The sequence below is a fragment of the Lacerta agilis genome, chromosome 1 (assembly GCF_009819535.1).
Source record: "Lacerta agilis isolate rLacAgi1 chromosome 1, rLacAgi1.pri, whole genome shotgun sequence".
Taxonomy (NCBI): Eukaryota; Metazoa; Chordata; class Lepidosauria; order Squamata; family Lacertidae; genus Lacerta; species Lacerta agilis.
In genome coordinates this window covers 74,285,365-74,304,998 of record NC_046312.1, presented here as the reverse complement: position 1 = coordinate 74,304,998, position 19,634 = coordinate 74,285,365, and the positions used below count along the sequence as shown (strand labels likewise).

Below are 19,634 nucleotides of genomic sequence, written 5' to 3'. Positions count from 1 at the left end.
TCTTGCACTCCTGTCAACAACAACATTAGTGAAAGGCAAATACTTATATCTAATACTAATATCTGAATTGATCCATGGAGTGTTTTGCAGATTGTTAAAGTTTATTAGCCATCACAGATTATTAGGAAAAAAATGTTTAGTTGGCTAATTACTACAGCTGTTGCTGTCAGCAGTGCATGAGCTTCTTACAGCACATACAGAAGAATCAACTCCTGGAAGCTTCTTACCAGCAAGACAATCTACATTGCAATGCATGACTCCCAGTGCAAATAAGCTGTACATCCAAGCCATGGGGGACCACTAATAGTGACTCCCCGAAAGACCTCAGTGATCAGGCAGCAATATAAGGGAGTAGGTGGTCCCTGAGATATTCTGGACTTAAGTTGTTAAGGGCTTTTAAATGAATACAAGCACCTTTAACCTGGCCTGGTTAGAAAATTCTAATCATTTATTTGCAGGGCTTCCAGAAAACAGAAGGCCTTTACAGCATTTCTCCCTGCCCCACCCCTCACAGTTTTTATTTTGATTACTCCAGGGGGTGGGGCAGGGAAGCATGCAAAATTAGCACCACCATGATGAGTTGTGTTGTGGGGTTTTTAAGCCACTCTCTTGGAGGACTTGAACCATTTTGCCTTTCAGTACATCTGAGCAATCTTTGCCCTGTCCAGAATAAAACACATTATTAGTATTCCCCCTCCAGCTCCCTCTGCTTTGTCTGAGTGTGGTATCTTTTGAGCAAAACTTGAAGTAGCATTAAAAGAGCTATAGCATCTCATCACTTTCAGGTATGCTTACAATCAGAGGGGGAAATGAATTGGTGATTTATATATTAGTGATGCTTTGCAACAGCTAAATTCACAGAATTAATAAAACACAGCAACATATGGCTCAGAATACAGTCCTACGGAATAATTACATTATCCCTGTGCTTGAATAGCTTATTTTGGGAGCTGCATTTCAAGCAAATGAGAAGTGCCAAATACAGGAATAAAAAAAAGTTTAAGTCTATTTCCAGTACACTAAAATTACAAATATTTTATTCTGACGAGGTATTAAAGCATTATGCGCCTGTATTTCTTAGAAATTAAACTTTAAGGAACTCATAGCAGGAGAAAATAGCAACAACGAGCTGCAACGTTATAGTGATCACTGGCCAAAAACAGTTGGTAATTTCCAGTAACTCATCTAAAGGACTTTTTGAACTGGAAGAGTCGCAGCTTAGTGGTAGAGATTAGTTATGGAATTTGCACCCACAATAAGTAGTGATGGGCAACAACTTGGATGGCTTCAAAAGCAGATTAGACAAATTTATGGATGATATGGCTCTCGATAGCTACTAGCTACAATGGCTAGGTGCCACCTCCATTGTCAGAGGCAGTGAATACTTTCCAATGTCAGCTGCGGGGACCACAAGTCAGGAGAGTGCTGTTTGCACTTAGGTCCTGCTTTCAGGCTTCCTGTAGGCATCTGGTTGGCCACTGTGATGCTGGACTAGATGATCCATTGGCCTGATCCAACAGGTTCTTCTTACGTTCGCAACCCAGAAGGTACCAGGTAGGGCAGGAAAGATATTCCTTTCTGAAACCCTGGAGAGCTCCTACCAGTCAGTGTACGTAACACTCAATGAGATGAACCAATGGTCTCTCACTATAAGGCAGCTTCTTTTGTTGTTCCTTAAAGCACAGCCACATGGCCTCAATTCTTTTCCAGGTCATATGGAAATAAGCAGAGTTGCCTAACAGGCCTTACCTTTTAAGAGAAAATAAGATGGTGCTTCTCTCAAACAAAAATTATTCACAGTCGTGTAGAAACAGAGTGTTCAGTAGTCACTGGCACCTAGCTAGGTTGCTGAAGTCAGGAAGCAAGTTTATCCTATGTGATTCCTCAAAAATCTTACCAGCCCCATAACTTCTGCAAAGCAAAAGCTTTCCAGTTCACATTTTGGGGGGCTAATTCATACACTACTACATGTGAGCCATCTCAACCTGTCCTTCAACATATGAAGGTGTCCACAAGGTGCAAGGTCTACAGAAGTTTAAAGGAGAAGTATGGGGTGGGGTTTGAAGGCTTTCTTGCCTTCGTTCCTTCCCTAGCCCAGCTGCTCGTGCCACCGGTGTGAGACGGGAAAGACAAAAGCCTCTTGGAAGCAGCGCGCACGAGAGAGCTCCTTCAAAGGGTGTTTTTGCACAGGGCTTTAATACCCACCCAGATGATGAGAGACTAGATATTGCTGCCGTGGCTGCAAGACATTTTTCTCTGCTAGGAACAGGGTTGAGCAGCCAATGCAGGATTAAACCCTGTCCTTCTGCCCAGAGCTGTCTTAAGGGGATCTGCCGCCCTGGCGCGGCTATCCCTCCGGCGCCCCCGCCATGCCGCCTCTCCGCCGCCTCCCTCCCGCGCTTGCCGCCCCTTGGGAGGGGGGTGGGCGAGCGGGGGGTGAGGGGCGTGGCGCTGGAGCGGCGCGGGGCTCTGCGCGCCCTTCCAGCGCTTCCGGGATGGGAGGCGGCGGCGGGCGGCTTACAGCCCGCCCGCCGGCGCGCGAGTGCCCGCCTGCCCGTGGGGGCGGGGGCGGGTTGGGGAGGAGGAGCCCGGTATGCCGGCGGGCTCGCGGGGGCGCCCCTGGGGCGCCCAGCGCCCTGGCGCACCGCGCCACCGGCTTCTATGGATGAGACGGCTCTGCTTCTGCCCATCAGCTGACTTCACCAGTGGTTGGGGGGAGGCTTCACGGGCTAAATTGGACCCTGTGGCAGGCCAGGATGGGCCCATAGGCCAGAATTTCCCTACCCCTGAAATAGACCATATAAATAAATAATTGCAATGACTGTCAGCTGCAGGGGGGAAGTAATACAATGATTGTGAAAATTGCAAACAAACAAAAAAGCATGTGGTCAGCTAGAAGACATTACACACATTACATTTCTTCACATGGGCACATGTATGGCCAAGGACAGAGCTGCTTTACGGGGGGGGGAGGGGGAGAGAGAGAGAGAAAGAGACGGGACGTAGTGAGTGAATCAGCCCAAAAAGACTATTGAATTCGAAGCTGATAAAGTTTCACAAACCAAAATTAGACTGTCCTGGCCCGCCTCTACTGCTCTTAATTTCAGTAGCATTGCTAATTAAGGAATAGAAGCCCATCTGTTTTCTACAGAGTGTAACTATTAGGTTTAAAGTTTCAGCTGAATTGTATCACAGGGCGCTTAATTTGTGTACACGGTTGCAGTCACTGCAAATACAGGCAAATTTATCACTCATCTGTATGCATGAAAATTTAGGCCTGTAATTTCCATGTTGAATATTGCTTAGTGATCAGGCTTCACAGACTGATGAACATAATTTCCATAATGAATCAGGAGCAAACATAAATCAAACCATACATACTTACAAATAAGAGAAAGCAAATTAACAGACCTACTTTACAAACCTCAAGAGATGCTCACACTTTTGTTAGGAGCTTGCTCTGCACAAGACTAGCACAATTTAGAGAGTGAATTAGGGGGGGGGCTAGGCCAAGATTTGCAACTGCAAGTGCAATGCATGGCATTGATACACAATACACCTAGATATCAGGGAATTTTAGCTAAACCATTAAATGAGTGAGAGTGGAACTAATTGAGTGGAAGGTTAATCTGTATTAAAATGCCTTCAGATGTGTGGTATTTAAAGATTGCTCTCTTTAAATGCTGATGAATTCTTTCATACAAATATTTGGTTTTTTTCCATGCCAACGTTGTTGTTACAATTTCATAGAATAGAATCATAGAATCATAGAGTTGGAAGAGACCAGGAAACACCATATCTTAGAATCATAGAATTTCTATAGCACCAAGTTGTGTGCTCTCTTGATGGGTTGTGCAAATGCATTCAGGTAGAGGATGAGGGAAGGACAGTGACACTAAGCACTTTCAGATGATCTGTTAATGGAACATTCATCCCGAATTGCTTGAAGTGAGATAAGACTACATTAGCTATTTAATGAACATTCATTGTGATTTGTCTGCATTGAGATCACTGCTGTGTCAAAGCAAGTGCTCTCCCCCACACTTTCCAGTGCATTTTCCCTGGCACCTGCCTTATCACAAAACACCAGATCTTTGGGGGAAGAGCATTTGTTGAGGAAGACCTCTCAATCAGCTGTAATTGCACATCCTGAATTTGCTGGTATGTGACTGAATCCCACTTGAAAATAGTGACAGCCTGGAAAAGCCCAGTGATAGGAGAGACAGAAAAGTGATATAACCCGAAGCACACCTTATAGGACTTGCATAATACATTTTTCTCATATGAATCCCCTCAACAGGGAATCAGCAGTTGGCGGGGGGGGCGCTTATGAAAATAAGTTTAGAACCATATGAAACTGTATTATTGGATACGATTCTATTGTATTGAAAACTGTAAATTTATGCTAAGATGTAGTGGAGGGTGGATTGAAGATATAAACTGCATAAGTGAGAAAAATATCCCAGCAGTGAACTCTTCAGTCTATAAATGCCCGCTTAGAGCAATCATAGCTAGCAGCAAGTTACTGCACAAGAAACATTCAAATCACCAACCTGGTTCCTGGAGAGGAACAACTGCAGAATTTAAAAATGGAGGAAATATACTATTCAGCAGCCTAATCCTATTATTTTGGCCAAGAGCCAATGGACACACAGCAGCAGAATCAAAAGCAGGATAACTGCAGGGACAAAAGCTAACACAGCACAGCACAAAAGACAGGTCTCGATTCAAAAAAAGTCCTTTTTGTTCTCTATTTAGATGAACAGGAAAGTGCAAGCTCTCCTTTTCCTATTTTACAGCTTTGCAAGCCAGGAAGAATTTAGGGAATCAGCTGACTGGGCACCAGAAGTCAACAGTCCAGGCTTCTTCTCATTTATGTCATAAAGAATAACCCAGTTGTTAACTTACACCCACCTTTTCAGAGCTCTGTGTTTCACTCACTTTTTTTCTTTACCCCAGCGCACTCCAATGTAAAGCACTCCTTGCCAACCAACCCGCCTTTTCCTCTTCCTTCAAAACTGCACGTTAGCCCAAGGAATCTTTGAGCCTTTGTCTGCCACTATCCCACCCCACCCCACCCCACCCCCAGAGATTTCTGGGTCACGTCTAAATGGTAAGTCGCTTGAGTCTAATATGATCCTAAAGTATAATAATGATGGTGTAGCTTACCCAGATAAAAGTGTACTGCTAGGACATAATTCATTCTGGTGTTATTAACTCATGATACGTACATGGTGGTCACATACAGACTGGCACTCAGATCTTATTACAGAGCCTGTGCTAGTACAAAAGCTAAAGATTTTTTTTAGCTGTCACAACAAAGTGATGGAGGTGCAGACTTCTTCCTGAGACACATCATCCTGAGGAAGTCAGAGCAGGGGGAGGGTGGGGTGACAGTGATAATGAAGCATCTGCAGTTGCAAAAACAATTCTGAAGTAGGCAAGGAGTGAGAAGTGGAGGAGAAGGAATGGGGCTGGCAGGCAAGTGGCAGGGCAACCCTTGGCCACCTCTGAAATTAGGTAAAGGTTGTGATGCATCATTTGGGAACCCCCTGGGCAGTGCACAGCCTTGGATTTTCACCCTTCAGTTCAGCTTAGCAGTGCCTCCAGTGGTGGCTTGCTAGGCTTTGGCAATTTCCCATTTGGTAAGTCATGGGCAGATAACAAAACAAGTGGTTTATTATGTCCCTGACAGGCTTCCATACATGACTTGTTTGTTAGTTAGTTGGTGGGTCACAAGTTGTCTGAGCCTGCTTTAGACCCATAGCAATTCTACTTAATTCACGGAGTGACCTGTGAATACAATGAACCACAAACATCATAACAGATGTCAGTGTTACTAGCCCTATTGCTTTGTGGCACTGTGGTCTAAACCACTGAGCCTCTTGGGCTTGCCAATTGGAAGGTCGGCGGTTCGAATCCCCGCAATGGAGTGAGCTCCCGTTGCTCTGTCCCAGCTGCTGCCAACCTAGCAGTTCAAAAGCACACCAGTGCAAGTAGATACAGTAAATAGGTACTGCTGTGGCAGGAAGGTAAACAGTGTTTCTGTGCGCTCCGGTTTCTGTTACAGTGTTCCGTTGCACCAGAAGCGGTTGAGTCATGCTGGCCACATGACCCAGAAAGCTGTCTGTGGACAAACACTGGCTCCCTTGGCCTGAAAGCAAGATGAGCGCCACAACCCCATAGTCACTTTTGACTGGACTTAACCGTCCTGGGGTCCTTTTCCTTTACCTCTACCTATTGCTTGGAGTGTAGCATGATCCTTCAACTAAATCACATCAACTAGAAACAAGAAGAGAGTGTGTAGTGTAGAGCAGATATGCCTATTTTTTCACCACGCTGGAAAGGTAAGGACTTAAAACATACAACACACACTTCTTAGGCTATCACAACCATACTTGGGTGCACATAGTTTGTTAAAATTTGCTGCTTGGGAACACAAATACAACTTGAATAAAACTTGCTGTGCAATTTGTGTGAACACTCACATTAATTTCCCCAATAGCCGCAGCCTCATTACTGCCAGATTTGTGCATCCCATTATGATGCTGACATTGGCATTTGTGTGATTAGTGAGGAAATTACTGATTCATTCAGATTTAGCATGATCTTTATTGCTCTTAATTAAGCAACGGAATGTGAAAACTGTTATGACATTTTAATTATCTGAATGCAATACAATTTGTATATTTTCTTTTTTTAAAAAAATATACATCTGGTGGGATCAGTATCTGGATCAGTTACAAGTAACTGACTAACCTTCTGCTGGAAACTGAATTTCCTCTGCTCCATCCCGCAATTTCATTATCTCTTGTTAATAATCATCTATGGCAGTTAAAGAAATGAATGCTTATCCTTCAAGATCCAAGATCTCTAGGATCTTAAAATAACTACTGTGAAAGTTTAGGATGGTTTTTACTCTTTTACTTATTGATGATATTATCCATGACAGAAGTTCCCCCAAATTCTGAACTCTGTTGCATGGGGGACATCTACAAGTGCAGCAGGCTCTGCACAGCAGATTTTCACCATCAAACATCTAGAGGGTGGCAGAGCAGAAGGAGTCAGCTATTGAGCGGTTCCAGCTTTTCCCCTCATCGCATGAGCAATTCCATAGGACTATGTGGCATCAAAAGAACAGTCTCTCAACTAGTGGCAACTGTGGTGCATTTTGTTTGTAGTGCAGAGATGGGCGACTTGCTTGACTACAACTCCTGTCATTTCTGAGCAATGTCCATGCTGGATGGAGCTGATGGGAGTTGCAGTCCAACGTCATTTAGAAGATCACGTTCGCTATCTCTGATGGCCCCCATCTGTGCTATGCATTTAAAGCAGCATTTAAACAGTCATAGCTTCCCCCACAGAATCCTGGGAACTGAGAGTCATCAGGAGATAAAGGTGCTGAGAGTCATCGGGAGACCCCTATTCCCCTCGCAGAGCTACAGTTCTCCAAATGGTTTAACAATCTATCCCTCTTCCCAGAGAACTCTGGAAACTGTAGTTCTGTGGGTGGGTGGGAATACGGGTTTCCTAAAAAATCTCAGCACCCTGAAACCGCAGCTTCCATGATTATTAGGGGAAAGCCGTAGCTGTTAAAAGTGGTGGCATAGTGCTTTGAATGTATAGTGTGGATGGGGCCTGATATGGTAAAAATATGTTCACTGCAAAAGTCTAAGCCAGGAATTACACATTTATATGCTAAGCTGTGGGATGCGGGCGGTGCTGTGGGTTAAACTGCAGAGCCTAGGGCTTGCCGATCAAAAGGTTGGCGGTTTGAATCCCCATGACGGGGTGAGCTCCCATTGCTCGGTCCCAGCTCCTGTCAACCCAGAAGTTCGAAAGCACGTCAAAGTGCAAGTAGATAAATAGGTACCGCTCCAGCGGGAAGGTAAACGGCGTTTCCGTGCGCAGCTCTGGTTCACCAGAAGCGGCTTTGTCATGCTGACCACATGACCCGGAAGCTGTACACCGGCTCCCTCGGCCAGTAATGCAAGATGAGCACCGCAATCCCAGAGTCGGACATGACTGGACCTAATGGTCAGGGGTCCCTTTACCTTTACCTATATGCTAAGTACATGAGACTAGAAAAACCCAGATTGTTTGTAACAATTTGAGCAATTCTTATATGAATGAATGACTTGGAAGAAGAAGAAGAGCCAGTGTTTGGATCAGCTTGGGCTCTACATTGTTTCATAAATTCTAGAAGCTATTTGAGCGCTGCCTACATGCTGCCTATATGTTGCATGGTCATGGAAATTCACATGGGAGAAAAGCTATTGGGATCGGAGAATGATTTACAACAAAGCAATGCACAGAAAGGGTTAAACACCCCCCTGGCATACACACACGGCTCCTTCACTTCAAATTTCATCACCTGAAGGTGTTTTCTTTTCTTAAATGGCACTGGAGCTCTTATGTGTAGAATGCAGTTCGCCTCTCATATAGGAGCTCTTGGGACTTTTTCCATCCTCTCTCAATAGGCAGCATTTTCCCAGTTAATAAACAAGTTGCCATGTTAAAAGGCAACAGCATCTGCGCAACAGCAGCCTCCTCTCCCAAGCCAGTCGTTAGTGGTGAACTGTAATTTGCTAAAACACTTTCCTAATGTTTGGTATGAGTTCAAGCAGAAAGCATATTGCTCTTTTAAAAATGAAGTACTCTCCCAAGATCAACATTTTTCTCCAAAGCTAATAGGTTTGGGAATAGCTGGGGGTGATTTTTGGGCTACCAATCCTGATCAGGAATTTCAGACTTAAGGACAAAGTAACATACAGCTCATATGCGGAAATATTCTGGAAGTTTGCTGTTCTCTAAGAATCTATCTGCTTCAGTCGCAGAATATAGTCTTAGGAGTTGGGGGTGAGGGATGGGGAAGCAGCCTTCCTGTTGAGGTGGTTGCCTAGCCTGGGTGATGGACCATTAAGGGAAATCAAGAAAAGAGGGGCTCTGCGTGAAATGGCAAATGGGTGCCCCCCCCAAGCTGGCTGTTAGTTAGAAGGACCAAGCCTGTGAACTTTGAATTAAGTTAGAAGACAGTTACTGGCACTCATCTCGCTTTATTGGCCGAGGGAGCCGGCGTACAGCTTCCGGATCATGTGGCCAGCATGACGAAGCCGCTTCTGGCGAACCAGAACAGCGCACGGAAACGCCATTTACCGGTACCTTCCCGCCGGAGCGGTACCTATTTATCTACTTGCACTTTGACATGCTTTCAAACTGCTAGGTGGGCAGGAGCAGGGACCAAGCAACGGGAGCTCACCCCATTGCGGGGATTCAAACCGCCAATCTTCTGATCGGCAAGCCCTAGGCTCTGTGGTTTAACCCACAGCGCCACCCGCGTCCTACACATAACAGTAAGCAGGGAAGAAATAAATTAAAGGACTGACTTAGTATTACATGTGAACCAGGCAAGGCAAAGCAAGAACAGTGACAGGTGAATCTGTCAATTTCTATTCCTCTCCAAGGCCAATATCACACCATACATTTAAAGCATTATTATACTACTTTAAAAAGTCATAGCATACCCAAGGAATCCCATAAGCTCTATTTTGTTAAGCGTGCTGAGAGTTGATAGGACTTTCCTATTTCCCTCACAGAGCTATGATGCCCAGAGTAGTTTAACAATCAAGCCCCCTTCACAGGAAACTAGGAACTGTAGCTCTGTGAGGTGAATAGGGGTCTCCTAACAATTCTTAGCAAACTACTGCTCCCAGAATTCTTTGACAGAAGCTAAAACTGTTTAATGTTGCATCATACTGTTTTAAATGTATGGTGCTAAAGTGGTCCAAGTCTTCCTCCCCCCCCCCCAATCTTAAGTTAACTTTTTCTCATTTTCACAGCAGTCTGCAATTTAAAAACAACAAAACCTCACAAAAAATATATCAACATTTTAGTGTGACATTCTCCAGATACATAATTTTTTTCAAAGCAATTCTTTCCCTAATATCGCACAATTTTGATAAGCTATTTTCACAAACACATGGAGAAGAGTGGTGGACACAAATTGTTTATGGCTTACTGTCATGTGTGAACTGGAAATTTGTATGGCACAGTTCTCCATTACACCCTTACTTGGTTATTACACCCAACATGGTTATGTTGATTTATGGTTAAAACCATCATAACATACTGATGCCATTAGACTGTATAAAACGTAAGAATTACAAATCATTTATATTTTACAATAGCTTCAGAAACAGTAAAGTAGAAGGAGTCAAGCAGATTTTCCATTTAAAGCAAAGTGTTCCTCTGTTCAGCTATAGCAATCAATCAATCAGCTGCCTAATCTCATGTATTCTAGGACTAATTTACAGGGGGAAAGAGTCTGATAAAACTAGTCTTCCTGCAGTAAATGATCTAATTTGAGAGGATTGCTCCTTCCTCCAAGACATATTGATTTAATAGTCTATTTAAACTTTATTGGTAGGAAAATACATAGAATAAAAGAGAATGCAATGGATTACAGAGCGCGCGCACCCGCCCACCCACCCTGGAGAATAATAGCCACACACTGCAAATACTTCCACAAATGTGCTAAACTATAAACAATAAGCTACAATTCTCAGTGGTTTAAACAGTCAATCCCTCTTCTCAGGGAACCCCGGGAACTGCCACTCTTTGAGGAGAACAGGGATCTCTTAACAATTATCAGTACCCTTAACAAACTGAAGTTCCCAGGATTCTTTGGGGGAAGCCATGAGGGCTTGAAGCAGTGGCCACTTTGGAAACAGGATGCTGTACTAGATGGGGCCATTGGCCTAATCCAGCAGGCTCTTCTTCTGTTCTTATGGTGACACTGCGTTAAATGTGCAGTTCAGAGGGGGCCTTAGAGTGGAATCTCAGTATTATACATGCACCGAGTCATCCTAAAAGTTAATAGAAAGACAGACCCTCTCTCTCACACACAAAAACCCCCAGAATGGCTCCCACTGAATTCTATGGAACAAAATAAAACAGGCTGCCATTTGGGAGTCAATAAGAATAAAACCTGTCCTTATTCAACAATGGCTTGGTTTGAATATGACACTAAGCCAAACCACATTTAGGGTAAATGTGTGAACCCTCAAAGAGGGGTACCAACTCTCTCCACACTAACCATGAGCTGTAACCAAAGTTTGCCCTATAGGTTATGGCTTGTCTAGGAGAACTTAGGTTTGGACTAGCATTTTGCTAGTCAAACTAGTTCCTACAGTATTTCACTTCCTCCACATAATCATAGGAGTTATTTTCACTGGAAGGTATGTTATGTAGTAGAGCACACACTCACTCAAAGCTGAGAAGTTTTCTCAAATTATCACAAAAGTAGGCAAATTTTAGAAAATCAGAAGAAACCTACTCTTTAATTTAAGAGATGAAGGCATAACTGAGAACAAAATTTTATCTGCTGAGGAAGTAACAATATTTATCCTTAAAATGTCATGCCTTTTTATATGCAGTCTGTCATGAAAGGGAGATGCTATTGTAACAGCTATGAGGGATAAAATAGTCTATCAAGATTTTCACAATTGCTTCTGCTGAAAGAATTACGCCCATAGAAGCCACCCAAAATTTTAAAACAATGCTTCCCCTCCTCCCACTGACGTTGTATCTGAAGTGCAAACCCTCCCAAAGTAATGAAAATGGTTTTTTTATAACTGCAGTATTATTATGGCTGCCTCCCTCACTGGAGTACAGTCAAAATTAATATGAAGTTGTCACTTTGCAATATGTTGGGCATAGGAAGCACATGTTCACTTCTTATATTCAAGGACTTGGAACATTTTTCTGAAAACCTTTGATCTGAGTTCTCAAATCAAGTTATAGATACATTTCCTTGGCGTAACTGCATTTCAGTACCTTAAAACTGAAAAAGTACCTTATTTTCCCCATCAAGATGGAGATCATGCAAATGTGGAGGTCAAAAGCCAAATCTGATTTTTGTGCCATTACTGTTTTGAGAAAAGGCAAGTCAACTTGGTTCATCGATTTCCAAAATTCAACAATGGTCTATGGAAAACTATTTCAGCACTATGGAACAGAATACATCGGGCAGCCTTCCACCTTCTTGTATATTAATGGACTCCAACCCTGCATCATTCCCAACAAGCATTGCTAATGGTCAAGGACTGTGGGGATGGTAGTCCAACAACTTCTAAGGACACAAGACTAGGGGAGGCTGCATTAAGCCACAGTAGCTCTTTTCTAGTAACAGAAGTAATATATGGACACTTTTTGGTCTGGTGTGATGCTGATCCAGAAAACACAAAATGCCTACACACAGCTCTGAAATGCATCCTTCAAGAGAGTGAATTTGTGTCCAACACCTATTATTTTATGAAGTTCTGCATTCACTGAACACAGGGAATGGCGAATTCAAACAAAAGTTGACAACACCGAATTCTACCACACTGGTATCCACAAACAAAAGGTGGCCCCTGAAGCGTTTACTCTGCAACTACCACTGATCACCTGCAGGAACAAACAAACAAACAAACTCCCTAATGCACACAATACAAAACTGCAAGCAGGTGTCTCTGAAACATCTTTCAAAACCTTTTCAGTTCTTCTGCCTCCAGTTTGTATAAATTCTTTCTTCCTAAGGATCCCTGTTTGCCATCACATTTCACTCAACCTTCTCTGTAACCCAGTGCTCAATCTAAATCCCATATATTCTATGGGCTCATCACCTCTGGGCCTGCAACTATGTCTAATGGTCATTGAACCACTGTGGTGATCTCTAAGCAGGCGAGGAAAACTATGCTAGCTGCTTTCTCCGCTTGGATGTAATACAGCAGCAAGATGTGCCCAAAAAGAAAAGTGCTCAATATCCAGCTGCCATCAGCTTTAGTTCCTTGCAGTGCAATAAGCAGGGCCAGCCATCGCTAATCATTAGGCAGAGTGATGCAATCTCCTCAGGCAGTAGTGGCAGCCTTCCCACCACCAGGAGCGGTCATTCCTCCTAAGCTTCCTGGCCTGTCTCTCTAGAGAGCAGAGCTGTGTGTGCTAGACATATTATACACCGCCTAAGGTAGTAGAGGATGCCACCCCATTGCCAGTGTTGAAGAAAGGTTCAATTATCAATCCAGCCACCTTCTGCACATAGAATGAGGGAGAGCCATCTTCTTCTTTGCTTCAGACTTCTAAATGTCTTGGGCTGGCCCTCATCCAAGTCTTAGCAGTTCACTTTCCACTCTTTAAAACAGATCCTCTATTCCCTCAACATTCATCTTCAGGTTCTTTAAACTTTCATCACTTCTAGGTACTACACGAGGAAAGATTTCAAAAGATTTCTCTTCCGTAAAGCACATCCCTATACGTGTGTACACTGAGCGTTGTGGGAGTCCGCAGGCATTTCTCCATTCCGAAGGCTTCCATCTCAGTCAAAAGACACACAATTCTCCATAAATATTACTTTACTGAAAGCTTGGTGTGCCTCATCCTTTGCTTCACTGCAATATGTTTTATTTCAAAATGCCCTTCACTTACAAAGCTTTGACCCATTCCTATAGAACCCAGGTTTTTAGAGTTATGGATACTTCTGCAAGATGTCAGATGAGTTAATGCACCATCAACCCTAAAATACATAGGTTGCTGTTAACTCTGTCATTCCAGAGCACTTTCAAAATCTACAATACCAGTGTGACAACCACAAATATACAAAAGTCTGTGGCTTGCTTACATGTGGATGCTCTTCTATTAAAAACATTTTCTTTTTCGTAACACATTGACTGAGAAATCCTCTTTAACAACAGCAAATACCTCAACAAATTTCAAAAATGTTTCTTCTTTTCTTTATGTCTGGTTCTGACAGCTTCTGATGGCTCATTTAGGGCCACCAAGAAATTGAGGTTTTGACCAAGCTAACATCACTAAGTGCTTTCAGTTCCCCCATATGTACAATGAGTGGTCTATCAGACCCGTTTTTAATTAGAAACTGAGGCATATTACCTGAATGTGCATAATAAGTTCATTCTGACATTTCAGTTTTCAAGGGGAGAAAGCCAATTACAAGTGAAATAAACAAACAGAAAATGCCGGAGAACCAAGTCAACTTAAAGCACAGCATGTTGTACAAGTCACATTTAATGTTCTGTCCGTTTCAGCAAAAGGAGACAAAATAGCAAAAGATCCATGTTTAGAATTTGTAATATGCCTCTGTTGCTCCTGCTCACGATTAGGAATGTCTGATCTTGGTTCTTTTGCTCCACCTTGTCTTATAGCTGGTCTGAAGAGCTTTTGCTCCCACTGATACTACACAGCTAATTACTGGCGCTATTGACTGGAGCTAAAGATTAGACAGGAGACAGGATAACAGGAAAGAAAATCTTTAAGCATTCATGTTCACCTCACAGTATCTCTGCTGGTGGCAACCAGCAACAAAAAGTGAACACACTTCTTTGAAAGTTCAGACACGTCATGTGCACACACACAAAAGCAAGGAACTTCTCTAGCACCAGGGTCGAAAGTTGCAGCAGGAGACCAAAAGCCATCAGATTGCTCATAAAAATAACGTATGTACCTAAAAGGTCAGGTCTACAAACTTTTTTTATTTAAAAAAATGCTTTAAAATGGTTTAACAGCAATGCCTCCTTAAAGAAAACTCGAGAAATTCTGTCCTGGTAGCTTAAGAGAGCTTTGGGATTAAAATGTTAACTCCAAAATACAATGGCACACTCAGATCTACAAGTAAACAATGGCCACAATCCAGAGAAACAGGATGGAGAAGATACTTATGCAACGCACCTTAATTCTCTTTTGTCCCCTAAAGCCACTATACCACACCTCCTATCCTTCTGGCATGAAAAGCAACGTGTGGCACTGCTCAAGGAAAGGGGGAGGAAACAGACCCCTTAGGGTGCTTATAAGTGTGGGTTTGTGCTGGTATTACAGCCTGTGGTTTAAGCTGATCAGTTGCGCTCAAACGGACAAGCATTAATAAATGTTAAGACAATTCAGATATATTATAAATTCTTCTGACTTAAGGATTTCCAATTATAACTTTAATGTGAAACTAAGTTAATGTGCTTAGCTTTCAGTGCCTATAAGCCTCATAAGTCTTGTTTTTTATTACGATTATGCCTGTCAATGTGGCAATTAAATGTGGACAGATTGAGCAATCACTTACTAGAAAAGATAATTGGTGAAGGTGCAGAAATGGAACAAAAAGTTGTGTGATCAAACAATCATGCAAAAGTGACAGAGGCCCAAGATGCTGAATCAGGTAGCAAGCAAATGCTAAAGGCCAAGCGAATCTAAATTTCACCCTACAGTTAAAGGGGGAGGGGAAGTGCTGTGTGTGTGTGTGTGTGTGTGTGTGTGTAGATCACAAGCTCTGTAGCCTGCAGCAGCAGCCAGGAAACTAAACTAACTTGCAAGCACATGCAGAAAGAATTCTCAAATGTCAGACATAACAAATAAAGGAGCATTTACAGACTCACACCCAGCAGGATCTCCATTTGGCTAACACTTTAAAGGTTTTTAAGGTAACTGTTTAGCAAGCTGTATCCTCTGAACTTTATGTAGAGGAAATAGCAAAAATCAAAGATACCCTCAAAGGTCTTCCTTGACCCACCAAACATCCAATGAAGGTGAACTATTAACTGAACAACAAATGTTATATGTTGTTGTTTAGTCGTTTAATCGTGTCTGACTCTTCGTGACCCCATGGACCAGAGCACACCAGGCACTCCTGTCTTCCACTGCCTCCCACAGTTTGGTCAGACTCATGTTGGTAGCTTCAAGAACACTGTCCAACCATCTCGTCTTCTGTCGTCCCCTTCTCCTTGTGCCCTCCATCTTTCCCAACATCAGGGTCTTTTCCAGGGAGTCTTCTCTTCTCATGAGGTGGTCAAAGTATTGGAGCTTCAGCTTCAGGATCTGTCCTTCCAGCGAGCACTCAGGGCTGATTTCTTTAAGAATGGATAGGTTTGATCTTCTTGCAGTCCATGGGACTCTCAAGAGTCTCCTTCAGCACCATAATTCAAAAGCATCAATTCTTCGGCGATCAGCCTTCTTTATGGTCCAGCTCTCACTTCCATATATAGCATTATATGGCAAGAATAAATGTTGTGGTACACCTGCAGCAGTGGTAGACCGGACACCTTCATCTGCCCCTGCTGCAACAAAACATGTTTCTCCTGTATCAGTCTCTACAGCCACAGCAGGCACTGTAACTCCCCAACAGTTTGACTTCACCCGTGAAGGCACACTCATCCATTGTTTCCCGAGACAGATGCATGCCAACCATCCGGTGGGAAGTCCCACTGCACACAAGCAGAACTCATTCTGTGCATAAAACAACTTATTCCATCTTTTTAGGGCTTGCTCACCTATGACTGTTCGTATAATGATTGCACCCAGATGAAGCCAGCCACTTTTACCTGTACACTACTACTGCTGCTGCTTCATTCCTTCCTTTGCACCAAGAAGTCAAGAAGTGTTTAGCTAATTCTGAACCTGGAAACTGTGGTTAATAGCTTCTGAAAAAGCAATGGTATTAATTAAGCCAATTTAAAACAAGTTTTCATATCTGGGCTTTTAAGGAAACTATTGTTTCCTGTTGCAATAGAACTACAGAACTGTGATTAACTGAATCCTTCCTGGCTTGTTTCCCAGTTGTATAAGGGAGGAACAAAGTGACTGTACATGAGAGTCAGCTAACTGAGCCAAGATATGATTATCGAAACATAGAGACTGCAACATAAAGTAATGGCTTGCACACATGGATGAGCTATCATAGGCAGGCAGAACTTTGAAATTACCACACAAAACTCAAATACAATGCTTTGCCCAAGAAGTCAGTTCACACATTCAGCCACAGTCATTTGTTGAGAAATCAAGTGATATGCATGCAAGTGTGAACAAGTCCTTAGAAGCTATTCTGTATTTCTGGTTGAAGTTCCACTTACCAGAAGCATGGATTTACCCATAGTTAAAGCTGTGCAGGAGGCATAAGCTACAAAGTGTAAGCCAAAGTTACTGCAAATGCAAGCTTTGGCAATTATATGGCTTTTCTCATTTTCAGTTAATTAAGTTTTAGAAAATAAAAGGACTAAATGACCAAAGAACATCTGTTTCTATGGACCTTTATTAACCCCAATATGCAGTGCTATCTATTGGGTTTGGCAATTATGAAACATAATAAAATTTACAGGAGAAATGATGTTTTTCACTTCATTCAATTGCACCTCACTAAGACAAGCAAAGCATTGCAGTTGACTAGTCCATTGACTATAAAACACAACACCCATAGGCTATATGTCAAAGGAGGAAATGTCTTATCTCACTTTAAGGAAACACACCAAAAAATTTCAGTACTGTGCAGCATTTCCCAACTGCTGATACATATTCAGCCCAACAACTGTAAATGTGCCATTTCAATGCTCCCTGTAAAAGGACTGTGGCACAGCTCAGAGGCTACAGGAGCCCACAGTTCATCCATATGGATGAACTGAAGTGAGTCTCACAAACTCATTCCCTCTCCCTTTTTCAGTTCTTTCACAGCCACAAGGAGATTGGAAGCTTCTGCTTTAACAAACAACAACAACAACAACAAATCAGTTTCCGATGACATCCAAGCACAAGGAACTGTGATTTAGTTAAACTATGGTTAGTAAGAACATTATAAACATTGTGACCAAACCTGGTTGATGTCCATAGCTACTGTTCATGATGGCTGCATGCTACCTACCTCCAGGATCAAAGGCAATATGCCTCTGCATACCAGTTTTTGAAGACACAAGTACTAAGGGAACGGCTGCATTCATCTCCTGCTTGTGGGCTTCCCACAGATATCTGGTGATCCACCATGAGAACATGAAGCTGGAGGAGATGCCCTTGTGGCCTGATCCAGCAGGGCTTTTCGTATGTTCTCTATGAACTCAGCTGCAGTGTTGTGCCTGCCAATATGCAGCCAAATGGTTAAGTCTCTGGCAAAACCTCCCTTGCTATTCACATGCGATAGACATATTTAAGAGCCCTTGCCTGTATACCAAGTTGTACACAAGAGGCAAAGGCAATAGATGCAGCAACAACAACCTCTCAGAAAGTCTAAGTATGTGGATAATACAAGTGTTACCAATATCTGCTCTCTGTAGAAGTGATTGACAAAACCTGGGAAGACTCAAGAATGATTGTGCACCTGCTGTTCTACAGCGGTGGTGTCAAGAGTCCCTGCCCTCTGGCATCTATTTCATCAACCATACAAATTTCTCTATCCTCATCTTGTTTGCCAAAATTGCTAGTTGTGGTGCCAAATGTCTTCTGGTTTTGAATAAGATGCAGCTAGCAAAAATATCCCCAACAGCATTATTCAATGACTTCATTCACTGCACAGGGCTGAAAACAACCAATCAGTGTGAATATGCAAATGGGCCACTCTGCCTAGCCAGCTGCTTTCACTAAGCCTCACCTGTTAGCACAATCCTAAGCATAACGATCCAACACTAACTCCCAATGAGTTCAGTGGGGTTTGCTCCTAGGAAACAAGCTGTGTCTACTTATTCTAACATGAAAAGAAAAGTATTATGCAATTTAACTCTATTTTGACACCAGTCAATATATCATTTCAATCAATGACCTTGCTAACACATCCGTATCTCCCCACAGATATGTTGCTGTAAACAAGCCATTGCTGCAAGCAAGCCACACCTAATAATTTTACTGGTACATCTGCTCACCACCCCCACAAACATTGGGGGGTACTGTTCTCCGCCCCACTAAGGTCACTTGCAGCTATACCTTTAACATTCTTCATTACCATAATTTGCAGGGAAGCTCTCACCTCTAGCCTTTCTAAGTATCACTTTTTATTACCCACTATTTACAGCATGGCAGGCGGCCAATAAAGCTCTCAGTGGAATTCTGCATCCTTACATAGTTTGCAAAGAATCTTCCTTTGTCTTTGAACAGCACAATTCAATGTCAAATCTCTTAAATTTTCAACTTACAATTTATTATATCAAACCTTCTTTAGTGTGTAAACCGACATAAAAGACCTACTCAAGATTCTTTTAAAGAAGTTAAGGGCACACGGCCTGATTTTAGAGTCAGTTTTGAAGATATTTCAATATGTCCTCATTGACACAAAAGGAGCTATTACATTTGCACTTTCACTGAAGTTAATCTATGAAACGTTTGATGTGCTTCTCTCTTAGTTTCATAGGGCAAATAGTTACGCTTTGTTATATTTAACTGGAGGACTTCAGAAAAACCTTTAAAAAAATATATTGCAGATTCTGCAGTTAGGAAGGAGAGGGAACTGGAATTAAGGTGGAAAGGCAGGAACACACCCCTGACAGCTGGGAATGGCTTTCTCACCAAAAATGTTTTATCACATAGCTCAGTAAAGTTCAACACTAGGCACAAAATACATGTGTGTGACTGAGCAGTTTACCCAGTCTTTCAAAGTATTTCAGAAAATGTCTGATCACAATATTGCTCAAATTAAAGGCATTTTAGCTATGTGGTAGATAGGGCAGGCAAGGCACTATCAACTAGGGATTGCCAACCTTTTTGGGCCCAGGAATATTTGCAAACCAGAGAGACTGTTGTGAGCACCACACACACAAACCGCAGCCAAGCACACACCACGACCCATTCCACTGGCTACAACCAAATGCTTATTTCAAGCTGACCTTAAGGGTGGGGGGTGGGTG

At 42.7% G+C, this 19,634-nt stretch overlaps 1 protein-coding gene across 2 annotated transcripts in view; it reads right to left on the bottom strand.

Annotated features, from left to right (window-relative positions):
- CHID1 (chitinase domain containing 1) overlaps nt 1-19,634 on the bottom strand; it is an 89,437-nt gene that overhangs the window by 27,112 nt on the left and 42,691 nt on the right. The window lies entirely within an intron of this gene.